This window comes from Protomyctophum bolini (genome assembly GCF_963924005.1).
Source record: "Protomyctophum bolini genome assembly, contig: SCAFFOLD_172, whole genome shotgun sequence".
NCBI lineage: Eukaryota > Metazoa > Chordata > Actinopteri > Myctophiformes > Myctophidae > Protomyctophum > Protomyctophum bolini.
Genome location: NW_027665464.1, coordinates 124,991 through 138,028, shown reverse-complemented (window position 1 = coordinate 138,028; position 13,038 = coordinate 124,991).

Below are 13,038 nucleotides of genomic sequence, written 5' to 3'. Positions count from 1 at the left end.
ATATGGGCTATAGCCCACGGTCCAAAATGATGAGAAACGAGGCTAACTGTTTTTTTCAAAATTTCAAAAAACATGGGCTATAACCCACCGTTTTTTTCATTTTTCATTTTTTTCAAATCCTCAAAAATGATGAAAAACGGCGTGCCATAGTATGCCGTACGATATGGGCTATAGCCCACGGTCCAAAATGATGAGAAACGAGGCTAACTTTTTTTTTCAAAATTTCAAAAAACATGGGCTATAACCCACCGTTTTTTTCATTTTTCATTTTTTTCAAATCCTCAAAAATGATGAAAAACGGCGTGCCATAGTATGCCGTACGATATGGGCTATAGCCCACGGTCCAAAATGATGAGAAACGAGGCTAACTTTTTTTTTCAAAATTTCAAAAAACATGGGCTATAACCCACCGTTTTTTTCATTTTTCATTTTTTTTAAATCCTCAAAAATGATGAAAAACGGCGTGCCATAGTATGCCGTACGATATGGGCTATAGCCCACGGTCCAAAATGATGAGAAACGAGGCTAACTGTTTTTTTCAAAATTTCAAAAAACATGGGCTATAACCCACCGTTTTTTTCATTTTTCATTTTTTTCAAATCCTCAAAAATGATGAAAAACGGCGTGCCATAGTATGCCGTACGATATGGGCTATAGCCCACGGTCCAAAATGATGAGAAACGAGGCTAACTTTTTTTTTCAAAATTTCAAAAAACATGGGCTATAACCCACCGTTTTTTTCATTTTTCATTTTTTTCAAATCCTCAAAAATGATGAAAAACGGCGTGCCATAGTATGCCGTACGATATGGGCTATAGCCCACGGTCCAAAATGATGAGAAACGAGGCTAACTTTTTTTTTCAAAATTTCAAAAAACATGGGCTATAACCCACCGTTTTTTTCATTTTTCATTTTTTTCAAATCCTCAAAAATGATGAAAAACGGCGTGCCATAGTATGCCGTACGATATGGGCTATAGCCCACGGTCCAAAATGATGAGAAACGAGGCTAACTTTTTTTTTCAAAATTTCAAAAAACATGGGCTATAACCCACCGTTTTTTTCATTTTTCATTTTTTTCAAATCCTCAAAAATGATGAAAAACGGCGTGCCATAGTATGCCGTACGATATGGGCTATAGCCCACGGTCCAAAATGATGAGAAACGAGGCTAACTTTTTTTTTTTCAAAATTTCAAAAAACATGGGCTATAACCCATCGTTTTTTTCATTTTTTTCAAATCCTCAAAAATGATGAAAAACGGCGTGCCATAGTATGCCGTACGATCTGGGCTATAGCCCACGGTCCAAAATGATGAGAAACGAGGCTAACTTTTTTTTTCAAAATTTCAAAAAACATGGGCTATAACCCACCGTTTTTTTCATTTTTCATTTTTTTCAAATCCTCAAAAATGATGAAAAACGGCGTGCCATAGTATGCCGTACGATATGGGCTATAGCCCACGGTCCAAAATGATGAGAAACGAGGCTAACTTTTTTTTTCAAAATTTCAAAAAACATGGGCTATAACCCACCGTTTTTTTCATTTTTCATTTTTTTCAAATCCTCAAAAATGATGAAAAACGGCGTGCCATAGTATGCCGTACGATATGGGCTATAGCCCACGGTCCAAAATGATGAGAAACGAGGCTAACTTTTTTTTTCAAAATTTCAAAAAACATGGGCTATAACCCACCGTTTTTTTCATTTTTCATTTTTTTTAAATCCTCAAAAATGATGAAAAACGGCGTGCCATAGTATGCCGTACGATATGGGCTATAGCCCACGGTCCAAAATGATGAGAAACGAGGCTAACTTTTTTTTTCAAAATTTCAAAAAACATGGGCTATAACCCACCGTTTTTTTCATTTTTCATTTTTTTCAAATCCTCAAAAATGATGAAAAACGGCGTGCCATAGTATGCCGTACGATATGGGCTATAGCCCACGGTCCAAAATGATGAGAAACGAGGCTAACTTTTTTTTTCAAATTTTCAAAAAACATGGGCTATAACCCACCGTTTTTTTCATTTTTCATTTTTTTCAAATCCTCAAAAATGATGAAAAACGGCGTGCCATAGTATGCCGTACGATATGGGCTATAGCCCACGGTCCAAAATGATGAGAAACGAGGCTAACTTTTTTTTTCAAAATTTCAAAAAACATGGGCTATAACCCACCGTTTTTTTCATTTTTCATTTTTTTTAAATCCTCAAAAATGATGAAAAACGGCGTGCCATAGTATGCCGTACGATATGGGCTATAGCCCACGGTCCAAAATGATGAGAAACGAGGCTAACTTTTTTTTTCAAAATTTCAAAAAACATGGGCTATAACCCACCGTTTTTTTCATTTTTCATTTTTTTCAAATCCTCAAAAATGATGAAAAACGGCGCGCTATAGTATGCCGTACGATATGGGCTAAAGCCCACGGTCCAAAATGATGAGAAACAAGGCTAACTTTTTTTTTCAAAATTTCAAAAAACATGGGCTATAACCCACCGTTTTTTTCATTTTTCATTTTTTTTAAATCCTCAAAAATGATGAAAAACGGCGTGCCATAGTATGCCGTACGATATGGGCTAGAGCCCACGGTCCAAAATGATGAGAAACGAGGCTAACTTTTTTTTTCAAAATTTCAAAAAACATGGGCTATAACCCACCGTTTTTTTCATTTTTCTTTTTTTTCAAATCCTCAAAAATGATGAAAAACGGCGTGCCATAGTATGCCGTACGATATGGGCTATAGCCCACGGTCCAAAATGATGAGAAACGAGGCTAACTTTTTTTTTCAAAATTTCAAAAAACATGGGCTATAACCCACCGTTTTTTTCATTTTTCATTTTTTTCAAATCCTCAAAAATGATGAAAAACGGCGTGCCATAGTATGCCGTACGATATGGGCTATAGCCCACGGTCCAAAATGATGAGAAACGAGGCTAACTTTTTTTTTCAAAATTTCAAAAAACATGGGCTATAACCCACCGTTTTTTTCATTTTTAATTTTTTTCAAATCCTCAAAAATGATGAAAAACGGCGTGCCATAGTATGCCGTACGATATGGGCTATAGCCCACGGTCCAAAATGATGAGAAACGAGGCTAACTTTTTTTTTCAAAATTTCAAAAAACATGGGCTATAACCCACCGTTTTTTTCATTTTTCATTTTTTTCAAATCCTCAAAAATGATGAAAAACGGCGTGCCATAGTATGCCGTACGATATGGGCTATAGCCCACGGTCCAAAATGATGAGAAACGAGGCTAACTTTTTTTTTCAAAATTTCAAAAAACATGGGCTATAACCCACCGTTTTTTTCATTTTTCATTTTTTTCAAATCCTCAAAAATGATGAAAAACGGCGTGCCATAGTATGCCGTACGATATGGGCTATAGCCCACGGTCCAAAATGATGAGAAACGAGGCTAACTTTTTTTTTCAAAATTTCAAAAAACATGGGCTATAACCCACCGTTTTTTTCATTTTTCATTTTTTTCAAATCCTCAAAAATGATGAAAAACGGCGTGCCATAGTGTGCCGTACGATATGGGCTATAGCCCACGGTCCAAAATGATGAGAAACGAGGCTAACTTTTTTTTTCAAAATTTAAAAAACATGGGATATAACCCACCGTTTTTTTCATTTTTCATTTTTTTTAAATCCTCAAAAATGATGAAAAACGGCGTGCCATAGTATGCCGTACGATATGGGCTATAGCCCACGGTCCAAAATGATGAGAAACGAGGCTAACTTTTTTTTTCAAAATTTCAAAAAACATGGGCTATAACCCACCGTTTTTTTCATTTTTCATTTTTTTTAAATCCTCAAAAATGATGAAAAACGGCGTGCCATAGTATGCCGTACGATATGGGCTATAGCCCACGGTCCAAAATGATGAGAAACGAGGCTAACTTTTTTTTTCAAAATTTCAAAAAACATGGGCTATAACCAGGGGGGCAGTCAGACGGATATTTTGTGAAGCCACTAAGGAAATGAAAGTTCATATAATGGCCTGTTGTGGCGCTGTCATTGGGCTCAAAAAAACCCATAGCCCCATAGAAGTCCATGTATTTTGGCCCAACTTCACCTAGACTGTATTACCTTAATAAACATGGTCATGAATACTTTTTGCTTCCAGTCACTAGTTTAAAGTCTCATTTCTAATGTCATAATATTCTTTTTGGAAAATTATGGTCCCATTTATTAAAAACATGACCATAAAGTCGCGCATGTTCTGAGGGGCGTGGCTACCGTTACAGTCTATGAACGGGATCCCCCACCCACTCGAGTCAAAATAAAAACCAACGAAGAAGAAGGGGGAAGTCCCGCCTCGTTGTCTGGGCCAGCCAATGGCCAGCTGGGCCCAAACGGATCTAGAAAGATGGCGACTTCCATTGCAAGGACTGACAGGCTTCATTTTACGTTCACGTTAGACCCGTGGAACGCTTTGTCCATATTTTTTACAGTCTATGGCTATAACCCACCGTTTTTTTCATTTTTCATTTTTTTCAAATCCTCAAAAATGATGAAAAACGGCGTGCCATAGTATGCCGTACGATATGGGCTATAGCCCACGGTCCAAAATGATGAGAAACGAGGCTAACTTTTTTTTTCAAAATTTCAAAAAACATGGGCTATAACCCACCGTTTTTTTCATTTTTCATTTTTTTCAAATCCTCAAAAATGATGAAAAACGGCGTGCCATAGTATGCCGTACGATATGGGCTATAGCCCACGGTCCAAAATGATGAGAAACGAGGCTAACTTTTTTTTTCAAAATTTCAAAAAACATGGGCTATAACCCACCGTTTTTTTCATTTTTCATTTTTTTCAAATCCTCAAAAATGATGAAAAACGGCGTGCCATAGTATGCCGTACGATATGGGCTATAGCCCACGGTCCAAAATGATGAGAAACGAGGCTAACTTTTTTTTTCAAAATTTCAAAAAACATGGGCTATAACCCACCGTTTTTTTCATTTTTCATTTTTTTCAAATCCTCAAAAATGATGAAAAACGGCGTGCCATAGTATGCCGTACGATATGGGCTATAGCCCACGGTCCAAAATGATGAGAAACGAGGCTAACTTTTTTTTTCAAAATTTCAAAAAACATGGGCTATAACCCACCGTTTTTTTCATTTTTCATTTTTTTCAAATCCTCAAAAATGATGAAAAACGTCGTGCCATAGTATGCCGTACGATATGGGCTATAGCCCACGGTCCAAAATGATGAGAAACGAGGCTAACTTTTTTTTCCAAAATTTCAAAAAACATGGGCTATAACCCACCGTTTTTTTCATTTTTCATTTTTTTTAAATCCTCAAAAATGATGAAAAACGGCGTCCCATAGTATGCCGTAAGATATGGGCTATAGCCCACGGTCCAAAATGATGAGAAACGAGGCTAACTTTTTTTTTCAAAATTTCAAAAAACATGGGCTATAACCCACCGTTTTTTTCATTTTTCATTTTTTTCAAATCCTCAAAAATGATGAAAAACGGCGTGCCATAGTATGCCGTACGATATGGGCTATAGCCCACGGTCCAAAATGATGAGAAACGAGGCTAACTTTTTTTTTCAAAATTTCAAAAAACATGGGCTATAACCCACCGTTTTTTTCATTTTTCATTTTTTTCAAATCCTCAAAAATGATGAAAAGCGGCGTGCCATAGTATGCCGTACGATATGGGCTATAGCCCACGGTCCAAAATGATGAGAAACGAGGCTAACTTTTTTTTTCAAAATTTCAAAAAACATGGGCTATAACCCACCGTTTTTTTCATTTTTCATTTTTTTCAAATCCTCAAAAATGATGAAAAACGGCGTGCCATAGTGTGCCGTACGATATGGGCTATAGCCCACGGTCCAAAATGATGAGAAACGAGGCTAACTTTTTTTTTCAAAATTTAAAAAACATGGGATATAACCCACCGTTTTTTTCATTTTTCAATTTTTTTAAATCCTCAAAAATGATGAAAAACGGCGTGCCATAGTATGCCGTACGATATGGGCTATAGCCCACGGTCCAAAATGATGAGAAACGAGGCTAACTTTTTTTTTCAAAATTTCAAAAAACATGGGCTATAACCCACCGTTTTTTTCATTTTTCATTTTTTTTAAATCCTCAAAAATGATGAAAAACGGCGTGCCATAGTATGCCGTACGATATGGGCTATAGCCCACGGTCCAAAATGATGAGAAACGAGGCTAACTTTTTTTTTCAAAATTTCAAAAAACATGGGCTATAACCAGGGGGGCAGTCAGACGGATATTTTGTGAAGCCACTAAGGAAATGAAAGTTCATATAATGGCCTGTTGTGGCGCTGTCATTGGGCTCAAAAAAACCCATAGCCCCATAGAAGTCCATGTATTTTGGCCCAACTTCACCTAGACTGTATTACCTTAATAAACATGGTCATGAATACTTTTTGCTTCCAGTCACTAGTTTAAAGTCTCATTTCTAATGTCATAATATTCTTTTTGGAAAATTATGGTCCCATTTATTAAAAACATGACCATAAAGTCGCGCATGTTCTGAGGGGCGTGGCTACCGTTACAGTCTATGAACGGGATCCCCCACCCACTCGAGTCAAAATAAAAACCAACGAAGAAGAAGGGGGAAGTCCCGCCTCGTTGTCTGGGCCAGCCAATGGCCAGCTGGGCCCAAACGGATCTAGAAAGATGGCGACTTCCATTGCAAGGACTGACAGGCTTCATTTTACGTTCACGTTAGACCCGTGGAACGCTTTGTCCATATTTTTTACAGTCTATGGCTATAACCCACCGTTTTTTTCATTTTTCATTTTTTTCAAATCCTCAAAAATGATGAAAAACGGCGTGCCATAGTATGCCGTACGATATGGGCTATAGCCCACGGTCCAAAATGATGAGAAACGAGGCTAACTTTTTTTTTCAAAATTTCAAAAAACATGGGCTATAACCCACCGTTTTTTTCATTTTTCATTTTTTTCAAATCCTCAAAAATGATGAAAAACGGCGTGCCATAGTATGCCGTACGATATGGGCTATAGCCCACGGTCCAAAATGATGAGAAACGAGGCTAACTTTTTTTTTCAAAATTTCAAAAAACATGGGCTATAACCCACCGTTTTTTTCATTTTTCATTTTTTTCAAATCCTCAAAAATGATGAAAAACGGCGTGCCATAGTATGCCGTACGATATGGGCTATAGCCCACGGTCCAAAATGATGAGAAACGAGGCTAACTTTTTTTTTCAAAATTTCAAAAAACATGGGCTATAACCCACCGTTTTTTTCATTTTTCATTTTTTTCAAATCCTCAAAAATGATGAAAAACGTCGTGCCATAGTATGCCGTACGATATGGGCTATAGCCCACGGTCCAAAATGATGAGAAACGAGGCTAACTTTTTTTTCCAAAATTTCAAAAAACATGGGCTATAACCCACCGTTTTTTTCATTTTTCATTTTTTTTAAATCCTCAAAAATGATGAAAAACGGCGTCCCATAGTATGCCGTAAGATATGGGCTATAGCCCACGGTCCAAAATGATGAGAAACGAGGCTAACTTTTTTTTTCAAAATTTCAAAAAACATGGGCTATAACCCACCGTTTTTTTTCATTTTTCATTTTTTTCAAATCCTCAAAAATGATGAAAAACGGCGTGCCATAGTATGCCGTACGATATGGGCTATAGCCCACGGTCCAAAATGATGAGAAACGAGGCTAACTTTTTTTTTCAAAATTTCAAAAAACATGGGCTATAACCCACCGTTTTTTTCATTTTTCATTTTTTTCAAATCCTCAAAAATGATGAAAAACGGCGTGCCATAGTGTGCCGTACGATATGGGCTATAGCCCACGGTCCAAAATGATGAGAAACGAGGCTAACTTTTTTTTTCAAAATTTAAAAAACATGGGATATAACCCACCGTTTTTTTCATTTTTCATTTTTTTTAAATCCTCAAAAATGATGAAAAACGGCGTGCCATAGTATGCCGTACGATATGGGCTATAGCCCACGGTCCAAAATGATGAGAAACGAGGCTAACTTTTTTTTTCAAAATTTCTAAAAACATGGGCTATAACCCACCGTTTTTTTCATTTTTCATTTTTTTTAAATCCTCAAAAATGATGAAAAACGGCGTGCCATAGTATGCCGTACGATATGGGCTATAGCCCACGGTCCAAAATGATGAGAAACGAGGCTAACTTTTTTTTTCAAAATTTCAAAAAACATGGGCTATAACCAGGGGGGCAGTCAGACGGATATTTTGTGAAGCCACTAAGGAAATGAAAGTTCATATAATGGCCTGTTGTGGCGCTGTCATTGGGCTCAAAAAAACCCATAGCCCCATAGAAGTCCATGTATTTTGGCCCAACTTCACCTAGACTGTATTACCTTAATAAACATGGTCATGAATACTTTTTGCTTCCAGTCACTAGTTTAAAGTCTCATTTCTAATGTCATAATATTCTTTTTGGAAAATTATGGTCCCATTTATTAAAAACATGACCATAAAGTCGCGCATGTTCTGAGGGGCGTGGCTACCGTTACAGTCTATGAACGGGATCCCCCACCCACTCGAGTCAAAATAAAAACCAACGAAGAAGAAGGGGGAAGTCCCGCCTCGTTGTCTGGGCCAGCCAATGGCCAGCTGGGCCCAAACGGATCTAGAAAGATGGCGACTTCCATTGCAAGGACTGACAGGCTTCATTTTACGTTCACGTTAGACCCGTGGAACGCTTTGTCCATATTTTTTACAGTCTATGGCTATAACCCACCGTTTTTTTCATTTTTCATTTTTTTCAAATCCTCAAAAATGATGAAAAACGGCGTGCCATAGTATGCCGTACGATATGGGCTATAGCCCACGGTCCAAAATGATGAGAAACGAGGCTAACTTTTTTTTTCAAAATTTCAAAAAACATGGGCTATAACCCACCGTTTTTTTCATTTTTCATTTTTTTCAAATCCTCAAAAATGATGAAAAACGGCGTGCCATAGTATGCCGTACGATATGGGCTATAGCCCACGGTCCAAAATGATGAGAAACGAGGCTAACTTTTTTTTTCAAAATTTCAAAAAACATGGGCTATAACCCACCGTTTTTTTCATTTTTCATTTTTTTCAAATCCTCAAAAATGATGAAAAACGGCGTGCCATAGTATGCCGTACGATATGGGCTATAGCCCACGGTCCAAAATGATGAGAAACGAGGCTAACTTTTTTTTTCAAAATTTCAAAAAACATGGGCTATAACCCACCGTTTTTTTCATTTTTCATTTTTTTCAAATCCTCAAAAATGATGAAAAACGGCGTGCCATAGTATGCCGTACGATATGGGCTATAGCCCACGGTCCAAAATGATGAGAAACGAGGCTAACTTTTTTTTTCAAAATTTCAAAAAACATGGGCTATAACCCACCGTTTTTTTCATTTTTCATTTTTTTCAAATCCTCAAAAATGATGAAAAACGTCGTGCCATAGTATGCCGTACGATATGGGCTATAGCCCACGGTCCAAAATGATGAGAAACGAGGCTAACTTTTTTTTCCAAAATTTCAAAAAACATGGGCTATAACCCACCGTTTTTTTCATTTTTCATTTTTTTTAAATCCTCAAAAATGATGAAAAACGGCGTCCCATAGTATGCCGTAAGATATGGGCTATAGCCCACGGTCCAAAATGATGAGAAACGAGGCTAACTTTTTTTTTCAAAATTTCAAAAAACATGGGCTATAACCCACCGTTTTTTTCATTTTTCATTTTTTTCAAATCCTCAAAAATGATTAAAAACGGCGTGCCATAGTATGCCGTACGATATGGGCTATAGCCCACGGTCCAAAATGATGAGAAACGAGGCTAACTTTTTTTTTCAAAATTTCAAAAAACATGGGCTATAACCCACCGTTTTTTTCATTTTTCATTTTTTTTAAATCCTCAAAAATGATGAAAAACGGCGTGCCATAGTATGCCGTACGATATGGGCTATAGCCCACGGTCCAAAATGATGAGAAACGAGGCTAACTTTTTTTTTCAAAATTTCAAAAAACATGGGCTATAACCCACCGTTTTTTTCATTTTTCATTTTTTTCAAATCCTCAAAAATGATGAAAAACGGCGTGCCATAGTATGCCGTACGATATGGGCTATAGCCCACGGTCCAAAATGATGAGAAACGAGGCTAACTTTTTTTTTCAAAATTTCAAAAAACATGGGCTATAACCCACCGTTTTTTTCATTTTTCATTTTTTTCAAATCCTCAAAAATGATGAAAAACGGCGTGCCATAGTATGCCGTACGATATGGGCTATAGCCCACGGTCCAAAATTATGAGAAACGAGGCTAACTTTTTTTTTTTCAAAATTTCAAAAAACATGGGCTATAACCCATCGTTTTTTTCATTTTTTTCAAATCCTCAAAAATGATGAAAAACGGCGTGCCATAGTATGCCGTACGATATGGGCTATAGCCCACGGTACAAAATGATGAGAAACGAGGCTAACTTTTTTTCCCAAAATTTCAAAAAACATGGGCTATAACCCACCGTTTTTTTCATTTTTCATTTTTTTTAAATCCTCAAAAATGATGAAAAACGGCGTCCCATAGTATGCCGTAAGATATGGGCTATAGCCCACGGTCCAAAATGATGAGAAACGAGGCTAACTTTTTTTTTCAAAATTTCAAAAAACATGGGCTATAACCCACCGTTTTTTTCATTTTTTATTTTTTTCAAATCCTCAAAAATGATGAAAAACGGCGTGCCATAGTATGCCGTACGATATGGGCTATAGCCCACGGTCCAAAATGATGAGAAACGAGGCTAACTTTTTTTTTCAAAATTTCAAAAAACATGGGCTATAACCCACCGTTTTTTTCATTTTTCATTTTTTTTAAATCCTCAAAAATGATGAAAAACGGCGTGCCATAGTATGCCGTACGATATGGGCTATAGCCCACGGTCCAAAATGATGAGAAACGAGGCTAACTTTTTTTTTCAAAATTTCAAAAAACATGGGCTATAACCCACCGTTTTTTTCATTTTTCATTTTTTTCAAATCCTCAAAAATGATGAAAAACGGCGTGCCATAGTATGCCGTACGATATGGGCTATAGCCCACGGTCCAAAATGATGAGAAACGAGGCTAACTTTTTTTTTCAAAATTTCAAAAAACATGGGCTATAACCCACCGTTTTTTTCATTTTTCATTTTTTTCAAATCCTCAAAAATGATGAAAAACGGCGTGCCATAGTATGCCGTACGATATGGGCTATAGCCCACGGTCCAAAATGATGAGAAACGAGGCTAACTTTTTTTTTTTCAAAATTTCAAAAAACATGGGCTATAACCCATCGTTTTTTTCATTTTTTTCAAATCCTCAAAAATGATGAAAAACGGCGTGCCATAGTATGCCGTACGATATGGGCTATAGCCCACGGTCCAAAATGATGAGAAACGAGGCTAACTTTTTTTTTCAAAATTTCAAAAAACATGGGCTATAACCCCCCTTGTTTTTTTCATTTTTATTTTTTTTCAAATCCTCAAAAATGATGAAAAACGGCGTGCCATAGTATGCCGTACGATATGGGCTATAGTCCACGGTCCAAAATGATGAGAAACGAGGCTAACTTTTTTTTTCAAAATTTCAAAAAACATGGGCTATAACCCACCGTTTTTTTCATTTTTCATTTTTTTCAAATCCTCAAAAATGATGAAAAACGGCGTGCCATAGTATGCCGTACGATATGGGCTATAGCCCACGGTCCAAAATGATGAGAAACGAGGCTAACTTTTTTTTTCAAAATTTCAAAAAACATGGGCTATAACCCACCGTTTTTTTCATTTTTCATTTTTTTCAAATCCTCAAAAATGATGAAAAACGGCGTGCCATAGTATGCCGTACGATATGGGCTATAGCCCACGGTCCAAAATGATGAGAAACGAGGCTAACTTTTTTTTTCAAAATTTCAAAAAACATGGGCTATAACCCACCGTTTTTTTCATTTTTCATTTTTTTTAAATCCTCAAAAATGATGAAAAACGGCGTGCCATAGTATGCCGTACGATATGGGCTATAGCCCACGGTCCAAAATGATGAGAAACGAGGCTAACTTTTTTTTTCAAAATTTCAAAAAACATGGGCTATAACCCACCGTTTTTTTCATTTTTCATTTTTTTCAAATCCTCAAAAATGATGAAAAACGGCGTGCCATAGTATGCCGTACGATATGGGCTATAGCCCACGGTCCAAAATGATGAGAAACGAGGCTAACTTTTTTTTTCAAAATTTCAAAAAACATGGGCTATAACCCACCGTTTTTTTCATTTTTCATTTTTTTCAAATCCTCAAAAATGATGAAAAACGGCGTGCCATAGTATGCCGTACGATATGGGCTATAGCCCACGGTCCAAAATGATGAGAAACGAGGCTAACTTTTTTTTTCAAAATTTCAAAAAACATGGGCTATAACCCACCGTTTTTTTCATTTTTCATTTTTACACACACACACACACACACACACACGCGCGCGCGCGTACCGCATTCAATTCAAAGGAGATTTATTGCCTTGGAAAGGAAGGAAAGAAGGAAAGGAATGAAGGAAGGAAGCAAGCAAGCAAGCAAGCAAGGAAGGAAGCAAGGAAGGAAGCAAGGAAGGAGGGAGAAAGAGAGGAGAGCAGATAGGTGAGGGGAGGGATAAAGAGAGGAGAGCAGATAGGTGAGGGGAGGGTTAAAGAGAGGAGAGCAGATAGGTGAGGGGAGGGATAAAGAGAGGAGAGCAGATAGGTGAGGGGAGGGATAAAGAGAGGAGAGCAGATAGGTGAGGGGAGGGAGAAAGAGAGGAGAGCAGATAGGTGAGGGGAGGGAGAAAGAGAGGAGAGCAGATAGGTGAGGGGAGGGAGAAAGAGAGGAGAGCAGATAGGTGAGGGGAGGGAGAAAGAGAGGAGAGCAGGTAGGTGAGGGGAGGGAGAAAGAGAGGAGAGCAGATAGGTGAGGGGAGGGAGAAAGAGAGGAGAGCAGATAGGTGAGGGGAGGGAGAAAGAGAGGAGAGCAGATAGGTG